The sequence below is a fragment of the Triticum dicoccoides genome, chromosome 5A (assembly GCF_002162155.2).
Source record: "Triticum dicoccoides isolate Atlit2015 ecotype Zavitan chromosome 5A, WEW_v2.0, whole genome shotgun sequence".
Classification (NCBI taxonomy): Eukaryota; Viridiplantae; Streptophyta; class Magnoliopsida; order Poales; family Poaceae; genus Triticum; species Triticum dicoccoides.
The window spans coordinates 408,891,973-408,913,999 of NC_041388.1; the positions used below are offsets into that span (position 1 = coordinate 408,891,973).

At 45.7% G+C, this 22,027-nt stretch overlaps 1 pseudogene; it reads right to left on the reverse strand.

Annotated features, from left to right (window-relative positions):
- Nucleotides 1-15,740: 15,740 nt before the first annotated feature.
- Nucleotides 15,741-22,027, reverse strand: part of LOC119299624 — a 53,954-nt pseudogene continuing 47,667 nt past the window's right edge.

Here is a 22,027-nt window from a genome sequence, read left to right on the forward strand (position 1 = left end):
AGAAGCAACCCAAGCGCCGACGTCAGCAGCGCCGCTCTAAGTCCCGCCAAGGCAAAAGCGGTGATATCGGCACCGGAGATATTAGCACTCCGGACAGTGCCGAAGACAACAACAATCCCCTCCAGCATGGTTTAGAGCAGGAGGACAGAGAAGCCAGCCCCCCTGAGAGAGCGGCATATGGAGAAGCGGAGGATAATAATTACATGCCTCCCTCCGAAGACGAGGCAAGCCTCGACGATGACGAATTCATCGTGCTAGAGGATCCCGTTGAACAAGAGCACTTCAAGCGCCGGCTTATAGCCATGACAAATAGCCTTAAGAAAAAGTAGCAACAACTTCAAGCTGATTAAGATTTGCTAGCTGTCAGATGGACTGAACTCCTTGATGACGAGGAATATAAACTTGACCACCCCTCCAAGAGTTACCCAAAACGTAGGATGCTACCCCGACTGGAGGAGGAAGCCCTTAAACCTACATCTCCTGCACATGATGCATCTGACCGGCCACCTCGTGGCCGCGACAGAGAGGCATTTCAGCCAAAAGCTCAGCCTGCATTCCGACGCCATTCAAATAAAAAGGCATGGGGAGATATGCCAGACCTGTGAGACGTATTGGAGGACAAAGCAAAACATCCAAGATCGATCTATGGATCAAGAGGGCGCGCCACTATGCGAGATGATAACCGTCACGCCGGATACAATAAAAGTAAGTCCGGCCAGGCCGAACACATCACGCAAGACTCATTGGAGCTACGTCGCGATATAGCCCAGTACAGAGGCGCCGCACACCCCCTGTGCTTCACAGACGAAGTAAAGGATCATCAAATCCCGGAGGGTTTTAAACCCGTCAATATAGAATCATATGACGGCACAACAGATCCTGCGGTGTGGATCGAGGATTTCCTCCTGCACATCTACATGGCCCGCGGTGATGATCTACACGCCATCAAATACCTCCCACTCAAACTCAAAGGACCAGCTCGGCATTGGCTCAACAACTTGCCAGCAGAATCCATTGGCTGTTGGGAAGATCTGGAAGCCACATTCCTCGACAACTTCCAGGGCACTTATGTGCGACCACCGGATGCCGATGACTTGAGCCATATAATTCAGCAGCCAGAGGAATCGGCCAGGCAATTCTGGACACGGTTCCTAACAAAGAAAAATCAAATCGTCGACTGTTTGGATGCAGAGGCCCTAGCAGCTTTCAAGCACAACATCCGCGATGAATGGCTCGCCCGGCACCTCGGCCAGGAAAAGCCGAAATCTGTGGCAGCCCTCACGACGCTCATGAGCCGCTTTTGTGCGGGAGAAGACAGCTGGCTGGCTCACAGTAATAACATATCGAAAAACCATGGTACTTCTGATACCAAGGACAGCAATGGCAGGTCATGTCGCAACAAACATAAGCGCCGCATTAACAGCAACAATATCGAGGTTATGGCAGTCAATGCTGGATTCAAAGGCTCTAAACCCGGTCAGCGGAAAAATCCATTCAAAAGAAACACTCCGGGCCCGTCCAGTCTGGACCGTATACTCGACCGCTTGTGTCAAATACATGGCACCCCCGACAAGCCAGCCAACCACACCAACAGGGATTGTTGGGTGTTCAAGCAGGCCGGCAAGTTAAATGCCGAAAACAAAGATAAGGGGTCACATAGCGATGACGAGGAGGAGCCCCGGCAGCCGAACACCGGAGGACAGAAGAGGTTTCCCCCACAAGTGTGGACGGTGAACATGATATACGCAACCCACATCCCCAAGAGGGAGCGGAAGCTTGCGCTCAGGGATGTATATGCGTTGGAGCCAGTCGCCCCAAAGTTCAACCCATGGTCCTCCTGTCCGATCACCTTCGATCGCAGGGACCACCCCACTAGTATCCGTCATGGCGGATTTGCCGCACTAGTCCTAGACCCAATCATTGACGGATTTCACCTCACTCGAGTCCTTATGGATGGCGGCAGCAGCCTGAACCTGCTTTACCAGGATACAGTGCACAAAATGGGTATAGACCCCTCAAGGATCAAACCCACAAAAACGACCTTCAAAGGCGTCATTCCAGGTGTAGAGGCCCATTGCACAGGCTCAATTACACTAGAAGTGGTCTTCGGATCCCTGGATAACTTCCGAAGCGAAGAATTAATCTTTGATATAGTCCCGTTCCGTAGTGGCTATCACGCACTGCTCGGGCGAACCTCATTTGCGAGATTCAATGCGGTACCGCATTATGCATACCTCAAGCTCAAGATGCCAGGACCTAGGGGGGTCATCACAGTTAATGGAAACACAGAGCGCTCTCTCCGCATGGAGGAGCACACTGTGGCCCTCGCAGCAGAAGCGCAGAGCAGCCTCTTAAGGCAATCCACCAGTTCGGCGATTCAAGACCCGGGCACCTTCAAGCGTGCCCGGAGTAATCGGCAACTAAAACGCCTGGCACGTTCTGAGCTCGCGTAGCAATGCGGCCCCCACCCTAGTCCCAGCCAAACAGCTAAATATGTGCCCCGCATACATAATTATGCATTAAAAATACCATGGGCACAGGTGGGGAGGGGGGCACGACTACGACACGCCCCAAAACGCGGCTCAACTGCACTAGGGGCTTCCCGCTTTGTCATTTTTCTCTTTCAGGACTTTAAATCTCTGGAAACCCTGTCCGGCAGCATTATGGCTGGACACATGATGCAGCAACCAAGGAGGCAGAAAGCTACGTCGCACCACAGAACTCCTAGGTGGATTACGATAACGAGTGAAATACTTGCCTTAAATACCATCCCTCAGCTTGCCCTTGGAGGGGACATGTCAAATAGTCCTAGTTTATGCTTATCGCACTACCTGTATCATTTTGCCTTAACGCACCTTTTTGAATAAACAATGCATAGCACTAAGACTATTACTGCATTTTCCCTATATATATATGTTTATTCATGACATTTAGCATCCGTACACTCGGGTACGGCCAATACGCTAGGGGCTTAATCACACCCCATAATATGGCGTGAGAAGTCCGAACAGTTTCAACAGTGCAGCACCCCGAACTTGTAGCATTATATGCATCAGCTCCGAATCATGTCTTGGGTCAATAGTTGGGTTTGCCCGGCTCCCATGTTTTGGTAGCTTACGTTCCCCTATACCGGCTAAGGTAGCACTGGGAGAACTATTGTGATTGTGCCCCGGTTCTGCTGGGCTAAGCACCTCAGTAGAGAAAGCTAAAACTGACTGTCATGATAAGGCGAGTGACTGGTCGCTGTTCGAGAGGTTTTTGAGTCCCTAAAGACTTATGCCGCTTAGAGCGAGGAGTCGGCTCTGTCCGGCCTAAGGCGTGTATAGCGCCCCGAATTCGGCCTTCCAAATATCAGGGGCTTCGCCGAAATTTAAAATTATAGAATTCTATGGCTAAATGAGAGTGATAAAGCATTATTAGTCTGATTGCTTTGTTCGTTGTGCCGAGCACCTCCCTCGAAGGACCCAAAAATGGGAACAAGAGTGCTCAGGTTTATCCCGAACACCCCAGCACTCGTGGCATGGGGGCAGAAGCCGACGACTAGCCATCTCTCAGATTTGATAAACGGCCGAACAGAAGGTAATATTTTAAATTCAAACAAGCGTTGCTTAGCACATATGAAACAGGTTTTCAGCATACAGGATCACACAAGCAAATTCATTCAAATATTACATCTTGTGTGCACTCGTCCGCTACAAGACGGGCACCCTTCGGGACACCCTCATAGTACATCTTGGGGTTGTGATGCTCCTTGCCCTGCGGCGGCCCCTCCATCACCAGCTTCACAGCGTCCATCTTGGCCCAGTGCACCTTCGCACGGGAGAAAGCCCGGCGTGCACCTTCGATGCAGACGGACCACTTGATGACTTCCAGCCGTGGGCAGACATCTACCAGCCGCCTCACCAAGCCGAAGTAGCTATTGGGAAGGGCGTCGCCAGGCCACATCCGGACTATGAAGCCCTTCATGGCCTGTTCGGCTGCCTTGTGCAGCTCGACCAGTTGCTTCAGCTGGTCGCTCATGGGCACCGGGTGTTCGGCCCTAGTATACTGAGACCAGAACAACTTCTCCGTTGAGCTTCCCTCCTTGGCCTGGTAAAACTGTGCGGCATCCGACACGCTGCGGGGCAAATCTGCGAACGCTCTTGGAGAGCTCCGGATTCGGGTAAGTAACAAGTAATTTACTTTCACATGCTTGCTCTACATAAAGAATGCCTTACCCGCCGCTATTTTCTTCATCGCCTCAATATCCTGGAGGGCTTTTGGGGCTTCAGCCTTGGCATTTTTCGCACTTTCGAGGGCCGCGGCAAGTTCGGACTCTCGCGTCTTCGAGTCACGCTCCAACGCCTCATGCTTCGACATGAGAGCTTGGAGCTCTTGCTACACCTCTCCCACCCGTGCCTCTTGCTTTTCTCGCTCGGTGTGCTCCTTGGCCACTTTATCTTCGGCCTCGGACAGTGCTTGCTTCAGGGTTGCCACTTCGATCATGGCCCCTGGTACATTAATGGTGATCCTGTCATTTTGCAATCGCGTCTTCTTTTATATATACATATCTATAGACAGGATATTACTTACCTTTGTTCTCCTCGAGCTGCCTCTTGGCAAGGCCGAGCTCTTTCTTGGACCCCTCGAGGTCCTGCTTCAATGCGGCAACCTCCACAGTCTGTGCGGCAGAGGCCAGCAACGAAGCCTGCATATGCATATAGACATACTTATGTCAAACTCCTGCGATATTGTTTGATCCTCTATTCGGCTTTTCTTTGTGAACACCAAACAGAGCATCAGGGGCTACTGTCTATGCGGTAATATTTTTCCTATATTTTAAATACTTACCTCAAAGCCTGTTAGAAGGCTGGCACAGGCTTCAGTCAGTCCGCTTTTGGCAGACTGAACCTTCTTGACCACTGCACTCATAATAGTGTGGTGCTCTTCGTCGATGCAAGCGCCGCGAAGCGCTTCCAGCTGGTTGTCTAGCGCCTCTGGATGGACAGAGGTCACCGACACGGGCGTCTTACCCCTTTTGGAAGAGGGCCGCCTGCCCGAGTCCGGAACCACTGCAGGTTCCGGCGCGGTGTCCGGCTGAGTGCCGAACTTGGAGCCCCCGGGAGCCCTGTCTCCCTTGCTCCTGGAGTCTGGAAGGTCGCCTTGAGGTGCCTCCGGGACTGTCTCTCCCCGGCTCGGTGCCCCTTGAGACAATGCCTCGGCATTGTCCATAGGACAAGGGGAGGAGGCGGTCGGAAGTGGAGCGCTATCCATATACAACGAATCCAAGGAGCCGTCCGATGAGGATACATCGATACGGGCTTGGGGCGGCCTGCATAATTATATTCGGCGTTAGGAGAAGCAGTGTAGCAAACAGTATACTATGAGTTACTCTAGTATCCGAACACTTACGACTTCGCCAGGGGCTTGACCCTGGGCAGCCACTCATCTTCGCCTTCGGCGGCGGTGGTGGAGTGGTCCGGAAGGAGAGTCCTTCCTTTCTTGGACCCTTCGGCCTCCCCGGTTGGGGTGGCCTTCCTTTTCTTGTCTCCCCCGATTGGAGGGGGAGCATCTTCATCCTCCTCCTCGTGTTCATGGGAGGAGTGCATTGCAGAGTTATCGGACGATGAGTCCGATACCACCTGGCGCCTGGAACTCTTTTGAGCTCCCTTGGCCTTATTGGTCTTCTCCGGCACCTTATAAGGAGCCGGAGTCAGCATCTCCGTCAGGAGAGCGTCCGCGGTGTCTTCGGACAGGGGGGCTGGACAGTCGATCTGCTCCGATGCCGCCACCCAGTCCTGTCAAAGGCAACGGAGCTCAGACCCCGCACACAGTTAAGTTATGGGAAGTAAATATCCTACCAGATCTACAGAACTTATCGGCTTCGCAGGGCGCTTCGCGCTTAGCCCGCGGTCCTCGGTGAGAGAGGGAGGGACCTCGGCACCCTTGAACAGCACCCTCTAGACGTCTTTGTGCGTCGTGTCGAAGAGCTCGCTTAGAGTCTGGTGCCGGGCCGGGTCGAACTCCGACAAGTTAAAATCCCGTTGTTGACACAGGAGGATCCGGCGAACGAGCATAACCTGGACTATGTTGACAAGCTTGAGCTTCTTGCTTGTCATATTCCGGATACATTTCTGGAGTCCGTCCAGCTCCACCGATGGACCCCAGGACAAGCCCTTCTCCTTCCAGGAAGTGAGCCGTGTGGGGATTCCGGATCGAAACTCGGGGGCCGCCGCCCATTTGGTGTCGCGAGGCTCGGTGATGTAGAACCACCCCAATTGCCACCCCTTTACGGTCTCCACAAAGGAGCCCTCGAGCCATGCGACGTTGGGAATTTTACCCACCATGGCTCCACCGCATTCTGCTTGCTGGCCTCCTACAATCTTCGGCTTGATATTGAAGGTCTTTAGCCACAGGCCGAAGTGGGGGCGGATACGGAGGAAAGCCTCACACACGACGATAAACGCCGAAATGTTGAGGATGAAGTTCGGGGCTAGATCATGAAAGTCCAGCCCGTAGAAGAACATAAGTCCGCGGACGAATGGATGGAGGGGAAACCCCAGTCCGCGGAGGAAGTGGTGAAGAAAAACCACCCTCTCATGAGGTTCCGGGGTAGGGATGATCTGCCCCGCAGGTGGCAGCCGATGCACGATGTCCGCGGCTAAATATCCGGCTCCACGCAACTTTTTGATGTGCCCCTCCGTGACGGAGGAGGCCAACCATTTGCCTCCCGCTCCGGACATGTTTCGGAAAGAGGTGAGGAGGAGGATGCGGGCTTGGGCGCTGGAGCTCAAGTACGCGAGAATGGATGAGCAAGGAGGAAGAAGGCGTGGGTAGAAGAAGGTCAAATCTTATCCCTTTATAAGAGCAGACTAAAATATGCGCCCCCACTTGCCTGGTAAAACTCGCTTATCCCCCAACCGCCATAATTGATGGCACGGTTGGGTTACCCACGTCTGTATTGATGAGAATCCCGTAATAAAGGGAACACGATCTCTGCTTTGACAAGACGTGTCAAGAAACCGCCTCGCGTTATGTGCGGGGCTGGTTAAGGAAAAACGATTCGGGTAATCACCGGGCCATGGCACAATGTCATGATTGCCAAAGCGTGTCAGCAGATTCGATTTGTGGAAATATTATTCTCTCTACGGTGGTATGTGGAACTTATTTTGCAGGGGCGGACACTATCCTTGTATTCAAATTCTTCTGTGATGTATTCGGAGGAGGAACCCGCCTTGCAATGCCAAAGACAACACTGCGTGCCGGACTCATCGTCATTGAAGCCTGGTTCAGGGTCTACTGAGGGAGTCCTGGATTAGGGGGTCTCCGGACAGCCGGACTATATCCTTTGGCCGGACTGTTGGACTATGAAGATACAAGATTGAAGACTTCGTCCCGTGTCCAGATGGGACTCTACTTGGCGTGGAAGGCAAGCTAGGAAATATGGATATGGATATCTCCTCCTTTGTAACCGACCTTGTGTAACCCTAACCCTCTCCGGTGTCTATGTAAATCGGAGGGTTTTAGTCCATAGGACAACATACAATCATATCATAGGCTTGCTTCTAGGGTTTAGCCTCTCCGATCTCGTGGTAGATCAACTCTTGTACTACTCGTATTATCAAGAATAAATCAAGCATGACGTAGAGTTTTACCTCCATCAAGAGGGCCCAAACCTGGGTAAACATCATGTCCCCTGCCTCCTGTTACCATCCGCCTTAGACGCACAGTTCGGGACCCCCTACCCGAGATCCGCCGGTTTTGACACCGACAGTCCCTTTTATTTTATTTTATTTTTTTATTTGGCCTTTCTTTTTTTCCCTTTTTCTCCTTTTTTCGAGACGATGCTCCATTAATGATGATCATCACACTTCTATTTATTTACAACTCAAAGATTACAACTCGATACTAGAACAAAGTATGACTCTATATGAATGCCTCCGGCGGTGTACCGGGATAGGCAATGAATCAAGAGTGACATGTATGATAAATTATGCATGGTGGCTTTGCTACAAATGCGATGTCAACTACATGATCATGCAAGGCAATATGACAATGATGATGTGTGTCATGATGAACGGAACGGTGGAAAGTTGCATGGCAATATATCTCGGAATGGCTATGGAAATGCCATAATAGGTAGGTATGGTGGCTGTTTTGAGGAAGATATAAGGAGGTTTATGTGTGACAGAGCGTATCATATCACGGGGTTTGGATGCACCGGCGAAGTTTACACCAACTCTTGAGGTGAGAAAGGGCAATGCACGGTACCGAAGAGGCTAGCAATGATGGAAGGGTGAGAGTGCGTATAATCCATGTAGTCAACGTTAGTCACAAAGAACTCACATACTTATTGCAAAAATCTACAAGTCATCAAAACCAAGCACTACGCGCATGATCCTAGTGGGATAGATTGGTAGGAAAAGACCATCGGTCATCCCCGACCGCCACTCATAAGGAAGGCAATCAAAGAAACACCTCATGCTTCAAATTTGTCACACAACGGTTACCATATGTGCATGCTACGAGACTTGCAAACCACAACACAAGTATTTCTTAAATTCACAATTACTCAACTAGCACGACTCTAATATTACCATCTTCATATCTCAAAACAATTATCAAGTATCAAACTTCTCATAGGATTCAATGCACTTTATATGAAAGTTTTTATTATATCCCTCTTGGATGCCTATCATATTAGGACTAGTTTCATAACCAAAGAAAATTACCATGCTATTTAGAGACTCTCAAAATTATATAAGTGAAGCATGAGAGTTCATCTATTTCTTCAAAATAAAACCACCACCATGCTCTAAAAGGATATAAGTGAAGCACTAGAGCAAACGACAAACTACTTCAAAAGATATAAGTGAAGATCAATGAGTAGTCAAATAATTATGTAACTATGTGAAGACTCTCTAACATTTAATAATTTCAGATCTTGGTATTTTATTCAAACATCAATCAAAACAAAAGAAAATAAAACGATGCTCCAAGCAAAACACATATCATGTGGTGAATAAAAATATAGCTCCAAGTAAAGTTACCGATGAACGAAGACGAAAGAGGGGATGCCATCCGAGGCATCCCCAAGCTTAGGCTCTTGGTTGTCCTTGAATATTACCTTGGGGTGCCTTGGGCATCCCCAAGCTTAGGCTCTTGCCACTCCTTATTCCATAGTCCATCGAATCTTTACCCTAAACTTTAAAACTTCACAACACAAAACTCAACAGAAAACTCGTAAGCTCCATTAGTATAAGAAAATAAATCACCACTTAGGTACTGTTGTGAAATCATTCTAAATTCATATTGGTGTAATATCTACTTTATTCCAACTTCTCTATGGTTCATACCCTCCGATACTACTCATAGATACATCAAAATAAGCAAACAACACAATGAAAACAGATTCTGTCAAAAACAGAACAGTCTGTAGCAATCTGTACCGAACGTATACTTCTGTAATCCCAAAAATTCTGAAATAAATTGGTGGACCTGAGGAATTTGTCTATTAATCATCTGCAAAAATAATCAACCTAATCTCACTCTCCAGTAAAAAATGGCAACAAAACTCGTGAGCGCTAAAGTTTCTGTTTTTTTATAGCAAGATCGCAAAGACTTCACCCAAGTCTTCCCAAAGGTTCTACTTGGCACAAACACTAATTAAAACATAAAACCACAAAACAGAGGCTAGATGAATTATTTATTACTAAACAGGAGCAAAAACCAAAGAACAAAAATAAAATTGGGTTGCCTCCCAACAAGAGCTATCGTTTAACGCCCTAGCTAGGCATGGCGATTTCAATGATGCTCACATAAAAGATAAGAATTGAAACATAAAGAGAGCATCCTGAAGAATATGACTAGCACATTTAAGTCTAACCCACTTCCTATGCATAGGGATTTTGTGAGCAAACAACTTGTGGGAACAAGAATCAATTAGCATAGGAAAGCAAAACAAGCATAACTTCAAGATTTTAAGCACACAGAGAGGAAAATTGATATCATTGCAATTCCTACAAGCATATACCCCCCCTCATAATAATTTTCAGTAGCATCATGAATGAATTCAACAATATAACCATGACATAAAGCATTCTTTTCATGATCTAAAAGCATAGAATTTTTATTACTCTCCACGTAAGCAAATTTCTTCTCATGAATAATAGTGGGAGCAAACTCAACAAAATAATTACCATGTGAAGCATAATCCAATTGAAAACTAAAATCACGATAACAAGTTTCATGGTTATCATTATTCTTAATAGCATACAAGTCATCACAATAATCATCATTGATAGCAACTTTGTTCCCATAATCAATTGGAACCTCTTCTGAAATACTGGAATCATTACTAAATAAAGTCATGACCTCTCCAAATCCACTTTTATAATTATCACAATAAGATTCAACATCCTACAAAATAGTGGGATCATCACTTCCTAAAGTTGACACTCTTCCAAACCCACTTTAATCAATATAATCATCATAAATAGGAGGCATTCTATCATCATAATAAATTTGCTCATCAAAACTTGGGAGACAAAAAGTATCAGAGACAACAACATTGACTAGGTAATCCCTTAATGTGCATCCTTTCCAAGCTATGCGATTTGTGCCTCGTCTAGTTTCGCTAGCTCACCTCACACTGCCCCACCATTGACAAACAGGGGGATGGTGCTCGGACGTTCAAATTCACTGTGGAATTCCTTCCTTCTAAGGCGAAGCTAGGTGATGGTAGCATGTGGGGCCTAGGGAGGGATACAATTGTGAAGTGGGAGATTGATTTTGCAGAGATTGATCCACAGGAACTACAGAGCATGGAAGAGAAGGGCGTGAAGAATGTGGTGGAAAAAATTGGGGAGAGCATTTTTGGGGGTCCAGAGCAAGAGGTAGCATTGTTACGGTTTGATAATTGGAAAGGAGAGTATGTGAGAATTGATGATGGTGAATAGATGGTTGATGAAATTGATCGACAAGATGGCTGGACAACCAAACAGACTATGTTTCATCAGAGCTTGTTGATCTGAAATCAGATTCTAAGGTTGGATATGTGCCCTCAAAGTTAGCTTCACAGATGGTAGATGATGATTGGTCTTGAGAGAGGCAGATAATGCCCATGTGTACAGGTGAAGTGATAGTATTACCTGAGGGGGTGATGCAGAAGAGGGCTCTGATGGTATTGCAAGGGTTGTTTCTGTTGATTGGAATTCAGTAGAATTAAATGACCCAACTGATTTAGTCATTGCACCAATGGATGACACTAAGATGGCCAAATTGTTTGGCATTCCAGTAGCTAATGCAGATAAGGAGGAGGAGGATGGTGAATCTAGTATGCCTACTGATACTAACGCTAACAGAGATAGAACTGAAGATGTGGATGGACAGCTGATGGAAGATGCTGCAGATGATGTAGATGATGCACATGATGATGAGTTGGTAAATGTGTATGACAAGGAAAACCCTGTTATTGCAGTGGGGAAGTTGTTCTCAAACATGGATGAGTTTAGGATGTGTTTCAAGACTTATGCAGACAAACATGAGTTTGATGCCTAGACTAAGTGGACTGATAGAAAGAAGTTTTACTTTATCACTAAACGGTAGTGATAGTCGTAGAAGCAATAGTTGGCGAGACAACAACGATGCTACGATGGAGATCAAGGTGTCACACCAGTAACGATGGTGATCATGACGGTGCTTTGGAGATGCAGATCACAGGCACAAGATGATGATGGCCATATCATATCACTTATATTGATTGCATGTGATTTTTATCTTTTAGGCATCTTATTTTACTTAGATCGACAGTAGCATTATAAGATGATCTCTCACTAAATTTCAAGGTATAAGTGTTCTCCCTGAGTATGCAACGTTGTGAAAGTTTGTCGTGCCGAGACACCACGTGATGATCAGGTGTGATAAGCTCTACGTTCACATACAACGGGTGCAAGCCAGTTTTGCACACACAGAATACTCGGGTTAAACTTGACGAGCCTAGCATATGCAGATATGGCCTCGGAACACTGAGACCGAAAGGTCGAGTGTGAATCATATAGTAGATATGATCAACATAGTGATGTTCACCATTGAAAACTACTCCATCTCACGTGATGATCGGACATGGTTTAGTTGATATGGATCACCTGATCACTTAGATGATTAGAGGGATGTCTGTCTAAGTGGGAGTTCTTAAATAATTTGGTTAATTGAACTTTAATTTATCATGAACTTAGTACCTGATGGTAGAAATCTATACCACTATATAGTGTGGGAATAACTAGGAATGTAGGCCGTCCGATCTCCATATCCAATGGCCAGGATGTGGCAAATCCCTACAATGTGAGCCGTCGATTTTGTCATCCAGCGGTTGGAAGATGCACCTATACCTGCTGTCCTTCTCAGCGGCCTTGTTGGTTGCGTCCCTGCTGTTGGGGAACGTAGTAATTTGAAAAAAATTCCTACGCACACGCAAGATCATGGTGATGCATAGCAACGAGAGAGGAGAGTGTTGTCTACGTACCCTCGTAGACCGGAAACGGAAGCGTTGACACAACGTAGAGGAAGTAGTCGTATGTCTTCCCGATCCAAGTACCGAACGTACGGCACCTCCGAGTTCTGCACACGTTCAACTCGGTGACGTCCCTCGAGCTTCGATCCAGCAAAGTGTTGAGGGAGAGTTTCATCAGCACGACGGCGTGATGACGATGATGATGTTCTACCGACGCAGGGCTTCGCCTAAGCACCGCTACGATATGACCGAGGTGGAATATGGTGGAAGGGGGCACCGCACACGGCTAAGGAACGATCACGAAGATCAACTTGTGTGTCTATGGGGTGCCCCCCACCCCCGTATATAAAGGAGTGGAGGAGGGGGAGAGGGCCGGCCCCTATGGCGCGCCCTGGAGGAGTCCTACTCCCACCGGGAGTAGGATTCCTCCCTTCCCTAGTTGGAGTAGGAGAGGAAGGGAAGGAGGAGTAGGAGAGAAGGAAAGGGGGGGCCGCACCCCCCAAACCTTCTCCAATTCGGCCTCCTGCCCAAAGGGGGCGCACCAGCCCCTTGTGGGCTGGTGTGCTTCCTTCTTATGGCCCATAAGGCCCATAACTTCTCCCGGGGGGTTCCGGTAACCTCTCGGTACTCCGGAAAAATGCCTGAACCACTCGGAACACTTCCGATGTCCAAACATAGTCATCCAATATATCAATCTTTACGTCTCGACCATTTCGAGACTCCTCATCATGTCCCCGATCTCATCCGGGACTCCGAACAACCTTCGGTATATCAAAACTCAAAAACTCTTATTACGATCGTCATCAAACTTTAAGCATGCAGACCCTACGGGTTCGAGAACTATGTAGACATGACCGAGACACGTCTCCGGTCAATAACCAATAGTGGAACCTGGATGCTCATATTGGCTCCCACATATTCTACGAAGATCTTTATCGGTCAAACCGCATAACAACATACGTTGTTCCCTTTGTCATCGGTATGTTACTTGCCCGAGATTCGATCGTTGGTATCTCAATACCTAGTTCAATCTGGTTACCGGCAAGTCTCTTTACTCGTTCCGTAACACATCATCCTGCAACTAACTCATTAGTTGCAATGCTTGCAAGGCTTATAGTGATGTGCATTACCGAGTGGGCCCAGAGATACCTCTCCGACAATCAGAGTGACAAATCCTAATCTCGAAATACGCCAACCCAACAAGTACCTTCGGAGACACCTGTAGAGAACCTTTATAATCACCCAGTTACGTTGTGACGTTTGGTAGCACACAAAGTGTTCCTCCGGTAAACGGGAGTTGCATAATCTCATAGTCATAGGAACATGTATAAGTCATGAAGAAAGCAATAGCAACAAACTAAACGATCAAGTGTTATGCTAATGGAATGGGTCAAGTCAATCACATCATTCTCCTAATGATGTGATCCTGTTAATCAAATGACAACTCATGTCTATGGTTAGGAAACATAACCATCTTTGATCAACGAGCTAGTCAAGTAGAGGCATACTAGTGACACTCTGTTTGTCTAGGTATTCACACATGTATTATGTTTCCGGTTAATACAATTCTAGCATGAATAATAAACATTTATCATGATATAAGGAAATAAATAATAACTTTATTATTGCCTCTAGGGCATATTTCCTTCACCTCCCACTGTCCCACCTTGTTAAAGCGTCTAACCCAATGTTGACGTAATTTCTTTGCAGAAGAACTCACAGGTCCACAACATTAGCCAAAACCATGGTGGCCCAAATGTGGATTGAGAAGTTGTGCACTACAGCAGCAACAACCGCCTGGGAGCTCGGTAATTAAGGGGTTGTTTGGTTCTAGGACTAGCATTGCCACACTTTGTCATATATTTTTGCCAAACTTGCCTAAGTTTGTTGATCAAAATGAGAGCAAGTTGGCAAGCCTAAGGGAATCTTACCACATTTTTTGTGTCTATACCATGTAGGGCCCAAGTGTGGCTTGCCTAATGTGTGGCTTGAACCAAACACTCATCTAAATTGGTCAAACTTGCCTAACCTTAGATGTGGCAATAATCTGGCAAAGATAGTTACAAACCAAACATCCCATAAGCCACAGTACATTGAGCGACAGCCAGATGATACCATGAACGATGGCACTAATAGTAGCAAAGGATGTTGTAGAGAAGATCGTCTAAAAATCGGGCCAGTCACGCCCCCAGTAGCCCAAATTTCGCTGGTTATGGTCGAAATTGGCGCCGTTGGACCCAGGCTGAACCCGGCGCGCTGGGGGCGACTGGGGGAAGCGTTTTTAGCGCGAAAGCCCCGCTGGCCCGCTGAGTCAGCGACTAGCCGCGTCTCGTCTTTCTCATCGCCTCGTTTTCTATGGCGAATTCATTCAACTCCATGTCATTAGCAATCATGCTCATACTAATGCATTGCAATCATGGATATTCAAAGAATCATACTAACAACATTGCAATCATGCTCATCATTCAAATATTTTGTGCCAAACATTCTAATGCATTCTTCTTCTAGCACTTGAGCACAATTATCGAAATCCTTATTCTCATGAAAGATATTAAAAAGATGAAGCATATGAGGTACCATCAATTCCATTTTTTGTAGTTTTCTTTTATAGACTAAACTAGTGATAAAACAAGAAACTAAAAGATTCGATTGCAGGATCTAAAGATATACCATCCAGCGCTAACCTCCCCAGGAACGGCGCCAGAAAAGAGCTTGATGTCTACTACACAACCTTCTTCTTGTAGATATTGTTGGGCCTCCAAGTGCAGAGGTTTGTAGGACAGTAGCACATTTCCCTCAAGTGGATGACCTAAGGTTTATCAATCCGTGGGAGGCGTAGGATAAAGATGGTCTCTCTCAAACAACCCTGCAACCAAATAGTAAAGAGTCTCTTGTGTCCCCAACACACCCAATACAATGGTAAATTGTATAGGTGCACTACTTTGGAGAAGAGATGGTGATACAAGTGCAATATGGATGGTACATATAGGTTTTTGTAATCTGAAAATATAAAAACAGCAAGTTAGCAAGTGGTAAAAGTGAGCGTAAATGATATTGCAGTGCTAGGAAACAAGGCATTAGGCCCAGATTTTCAATGCCCCTTCATCAATTGTATAGGAGTAGCGACAGTTGTTGCCTAGACGATGGCTTTAGTCTTACCATTGTATGACTTTGTAAGGTCTTGTGTAAATAATAAATAAAGTGGCTGCATGCATCGTCCAGATGCAGTGGCCGGGGTCATCCTCCTTTTCTAAAAAAACGTGACTGAGCCAACGAGCAGTAGGTAGTAGACAGTCCGGCCGAGCCCGAACTCCCGGGCTTCTCCTGGGATAGCCTGCACATTGTTGTTGTCTGGTTAAATTACGTATGTTTGGACCAAATTATCAACCAAATATTGAACTTCTAGCTCCTTGATGAAGATAACATATTGCAATAATAAACTGCACCGCACGTCTGTGTTAAATTAGGTCCATGAACTTAAATTAAGGTCTACATTTGTTAGTGGTGCAAGTTTACAATATCTGTGTAGTTTTTCGTTTGCCTTTTGGTATAAGTCATACATTGCTCCTACATCACTCCTTCTATTCATGCTATGTTGCGCCTACCAGAAACGATAACGCCACTTTTGATTGGAGTGGCTTACATGTCCAATCAGCTACATAAAGGAACTTGAGATGACGATTGCGCTGTTGCTTCTCAAGTTGTTTCTCTTGGTGTTTGTTGCCCACGGGCATGTTTTTTTGCGAAAAAGACCTTCAGATCATATTGAAGATTCAGATATGACTCAAAGCACCCCAAAAGTAAAACTAAAAATACAATAAGGTCTTGAGACCACACTCGCTAGAGCGAGTTGAGGGCGTGCCACCGCCGTTGCAGCTCCTCTCAAAGCCAGCACCATTGTGTAGAAAACCATGATGGTCAGGAAGTCTTCAATTCTGTCCACGAGTAACCAGCACGCCAGAGAGACATCCATGTTATACTTCAGTTTTTATTTGTGTGTCTGTGTGTGTGCGCGCGTGCGCACTCGTTTGTGTGAGTCTATACGCGCACGTGCATGTCGAAAGAGATGCCACCATTGATATAAGATGCAATTTATTTTTGACATGTTTAGAAACGACTAATCTTCAACATTGGTGTTTTGTTATTTGAACATGGAGTATAACATGAGTATACATATAAATTATTTGTAATTAGTGTGCAATTTTTTTAAGATGTTATGTGAGTACCAATGCTGAAGGAAATATGCCCTAGAGGCAATAATAAAGTTGTTATTTATATTTCCTTATATCATGATAAATGTTTTATTCATGCTAGAGTTGTATTAACCGGAAACTTAGTACACGTGTGAATACATAGACAAACAGAGTGTCCCTAGTATGCCTCTACTTGACTAGCTCGTTAATTAAAGATGGTTAAGTTTCCTAGCCATAGACATGTGTTGTCATTTGATGAATGGGGTCACATCATTAGAGAATGATGTGATGGACAAGATCCATCCGTTAGCTTAGCACTATGATCGTTTAGTTTATTGCTATTGCTTTCTTCCTGACTTATACATGTTCCTATGACTATGAGATTATGAAACTCCCGAATACCGGAGGAACACTTAGTGTGCTATCAAACGTCACAACGTAACTGGGTGATTATAAAGATTCTCTACAGGTGTCTCCGATGGTGTTTGTTGAGTAGGCATAGATTGAGATTAGGATTTGCCACTCCGTATTTCGAAGAGGTATCTCTGGGCCTCTCGGTAATGCACATCACTATGAGCCTTGCAAGCAATGTGATTAATGAGTTAGTAATTGGGTGACGCATTACAGAACGAGTAAAGAGACTTGTCGGTGACGAGATTGAACTAGGTATAATGATACCGACGATCGAATCTTGGGAAAGTAACATACCGATGACAAAGGGAACGACATATGTTGTTATGCGGTTTGACCGATAAAGATCTTCATAGAATATGTAGGGACCAGTATGAGCATCCAGGTTCCGCTATTGGTTATTGACCGGAGATGTGTCTCGGTCATGTCTACATAGTTCTCGAACCCGTAGGGTCCGCACGCTTAACGTTCGATGACGATTTATATTATGAGTTATGTGATTTGATGTACCGGAGTTTGTTAGGAGTCGCATATGAGATCACGGACATGATGAGGAGTCTTAAAATGGTCGAGACATAAAGATTCACATATTGGAAGGTTACATTCGGACACCGGAATGGTTCGGGTCATTTCGGATAAGTTTCGGAGTATCGGGGGTTACCGGAACCCCTGCCGGGAAGTTATTGGGCCTCATGGGCCTAATGGTGGAAGAGAGGAGGCAGGCCAAGAGGTTCCACCCCTAGCCCAAACCAAATTGGACTAGGGCTAGGGCCCCCCTTTCCATCTCTTCTCCTATTCCTTCCCCCTTCTCCTTGTGGAAGTAGGAAGGGGGGGGGGCGAATCCTACTTGGAGTAGGAATTCCCCCCACTTGGGCGCGCCAGCCCTGGCCGGCCTCCTCCTCCCTTCCCCCTTTATATACGTGGGAGGGGGGCACCCCATAGACACACAAGTTGATCTTTTAGCCGTGTGCGATGCCCCCCTCCACAGATATACACCTCAATCATATCATTATAGTGCTTAGGCGAGGCCCTGCATCGGTAACTTCATCATCACCGTCAACACGCTGTCGTGCTAACGAAACTCACCCTCGGCCTCAGCTGGATTAAGAGTATGAGGGACGCCATCGAGCTGAACGTGTGCTGATCATGGAGGTGTCGTGCGTTCGGTACTTGATCGGTTGGATCGCGAAGACATTCGACTACATCAACCGCGTTACTAAACGCTTCTGCTTTCGGTCTATGAGGGTACGTAGACACACTCTCCCCCTCTCATTGCTATACATATCCTAGATAGATCTTGCATGATCGTAGGAATTTTTTTTGAAATACTGTGTTCCCCAACAGTGGCATCCGAGCCAGGTCTATGCGTAGATGTTATATGCATGAGTAGAACACAAAGAGTTGTGGGCGATGATAGTCATACTTTTTACCAGCATGTCATACTTTGATTCAGCGGTATTGTTGGATGAAGCGGCCCAGACCGACATTACATGACCGCGTTCATGAGACTGGTTCTACCGACGTGCTTCGCACACAGGTGGCTAGTGGGTGTTTGTTTCTCCGGCTTTAGTTGAATCGAGTTTGACTACGCCCGGTCCTTGTTGAAGGTTAAAAGAGCACACTTGATGAAAAATCGTTGTTGGTTTTCATGCGTAGGTAAGAACGGTTCTTGATAAGACCGTAGCAGCCACATAAAACTTGCAACAACAAAGTAGAGGACCTCTAACTTGTTTTTGCAGGGCATGTTGTGATGTGATATGGTCAAGACGTGATTATTAAAATTGTTGTATGGGATGATCGTGTTTTGTAACAAAGTTATCGGCAACTGGTAGGAGCCATATGGTTTTCGCTTTATTGTATGAAATGCAATCGCCATGTAATTGCTTTACTTTATCACTAAGCGGTAGCGATAGTCGTAGAAGCAATATTTGGAGAGACGACAATGATGCTACGATGGAGATCAAGGTGTCAAGCCGATGACGATGGTGATCATGACGGTGCTTTGGAGATGGAGATCAAAGGCATAAGATGATGATGGCCATATCATATCACTTATATTGATTGCATGTGATATTTATCTTTTATGCAACTTATTTTTCTTAGTACGACGGTAGCATTATAAGATGATCTCTCACTAAATTTCAAGGTATAAGTGTTCTCCCTGAGTATGCACCGTTGCTATAGTTCGTCGTGCCGAGACACCACGTGATGATCGGGTGTGATAAGCTCTATGTTCACATACAATGGGTGCAAGCCAATTTTGCACAAGCGGAATACTCAGGTTAAACTTGACGAGCCTAGCATATGCAGATATGGCCTCGAAACAGTGAGACTGAAAGGTCGAGCGTGAATCATATAGTAGATATGATCAACATAGTGATGTTCACCATTGAAAACTACTCCATCTCACGTGATGATCGGACATGGTTTAGTTGATATGGATCACATGATCACTTAGATGATTAGAGGGATGTCTATCTAAGTGGGAGCCCATGCTATGGTTCCTTTGAATTTTAATGCATTCCTAGAGAAAGCTAAGTTGAAATATGATGGTAGAAACTACACGGACTGGGTCCATAACTTGAGGATTATCCTCATTGCTGCATAGAAGAATTATGTCCTGGAAGCACCGCTAGGTGCAAAACCCGCTGCAGGAGCTACTGCAGATGTTTTGAACATTTGGCGGAGCAAAGATGATGACTACTCAATAGTTCGGTGTGCCATGCTTTACGGCTTAGAATCAGGACTTCAACGATGTTTTGAACATCATGGAGCATATGAGATGTTCCAAGAGTTGAAGTTGATATTTCAAGGAAATGCCCGGATTGAGAGATATGAAGTCTCCAATAAGTTCTACAGCTACAAGATGGAGGAGAATAGTTCTGTCAGTGAACATATACTCAGAATGTCTGGGTACCACAACCACTTGACTCAACTAGGAGTTAATCTTCCTGATGATAGTGTCATTGACAGAGTTCTGTGATCACTGCCACCAAGCTACAAAAGCTTCATGATGAACTATAATATGCAAGGGATGGATAAGACAATTCCCGAGCTCTTCGCAATGCTAAAAGCTACGGAGGTAGAAATCAAGAAGGAGCATCAAGTGTTGATGGTCAACAAGACCACTTGTTTCAGGAAGAAGGACTAAAGGGAAGAAGGTGAACTTCAAGAGGAATGGAAAACAAGTTGCTGCTCAAGTGAAGAAGCCCAAGTCTGGGCCTAAGCCTGAGACTGAGTGCTTCAACTGCAAAGGGACTGGTCACTAGAAGCAGAACTACCCCAAGTATTTGGAAGATAAGAAGGATGGCAAAGTGAAAGGTATATTTGATATACATGTTATTGATGTGTACCTTACTAATGCTCGCAGTAGCGCCTGGATATTTGATACTGGTTCTGTTGCTCATATTTGCAACTCGAAATAGGGGCTACGGATTAAGCGAAGATTGGCTAAGGACGAGTGACAATGCACGCGGGAAATGGTTCCAAAGTCGATGTGATCGCGGTCGGCACGCTACCTCTACATCTACCTTTGGGATTAGTTTTAGACCTGGATAATTGTTATTTGGTGCCAACGTTAAGCATGAACATTATATCTGGATCTTGTTTGATGCAAGACGGTTATTCATTTAAATCAGAGAATAATGGTTGTTCTATTTATATGAGTAATATCTTTTATGGTCATGCACCCTTGACAAGTGGTCTATTTTTATTGAATCTCGATAGTAGTGACACACATATTCATAGTATTGAAGCCAAAACATATAAGTTTAATAATTATAGTGTAACTTATTTGTGACATTGTCGTTTAGGTCATATTGGTGTAAAGCACATGAAGAAACTCCATGCTGATGGGCTTTTGGAATCACTTGATGCTTGCGAACCATGCCTCATGGGCAAGATGACTAAGAATCCGTTCTCCGGAACAATGGAGCGAGCAACAGACTTATTGGAAATAATACATACTGATGTATGCGGTCCGGTGAGTGTTGATGCTCGCAGCGGGTATCGTTATTTTCTGACCTTCACAGATGATTTGAGCATATATGGGTATATCTACTTGATGAAACATAAGGCTGAAACATTTGAAAAGTTCAAAGAATTCCAGAGTGAAGTGGAAAATCAACGTAACAAGAAAATTAAGTTTCTACAATCTGATCGTGGAGGTGAATATTTGAGTTATGAGTTTGGTCTTCATTAGAAACAATGAGGAATAATTTCGCAACTCACGCCACTTGGAACACCACATCGTAATGGTGAGTCTGAACGTCGTAACCGCACTTTATTAGATATGTTGTGATCTATGATGTCTCTTACTGATTTACCGCTATCGTTTTGGGGTTATGCTTTAGAGATGGCTGCATTCACGTTAAATAGGGAACCATCGAAATCCACTGAGACGACACCATATTGACTGTGGTTTGGCAAGAAACCCAAGATGGCATTTCTTAAAGTTTGGGGCTGCGATGTTTATGTGAAAAAGCTTCAACGTGATAAGGTCGAACCCAAATCGGAGAAATGTGTCTTCATAGGATACCCAAAGGAAAATGTTGGAGATATTACTACTAGGTATAAACCGGCCATGGGGGGCCGGGTTATGCCCACAATGAGTTAGGCATATTTGAAGCCCGTGATGACAAGAAGTATGGCACTTTACGGCAAGAGATTTAACATGAAGGCCCAGGGCCCAAAGGTGGATTAGGGCCCATAGACATAAACCGTCATATGTTATGTAACTTAGGTTGTAAAGCATGGAAAGGTAGAAACCGAGCCGGGCACATTTATGAACCGGCCTCAGGATTCTGTAAACCGTCGGGCATCAACCTGTGTATATAAAGGGACGACCCGACGGCGGTTTAGGGACAACAAAACAATAACTCGAGAGCCAGGCAAAGCGTATTTGCTCCCTGGTCATCGAAACCCTAGCAATTCG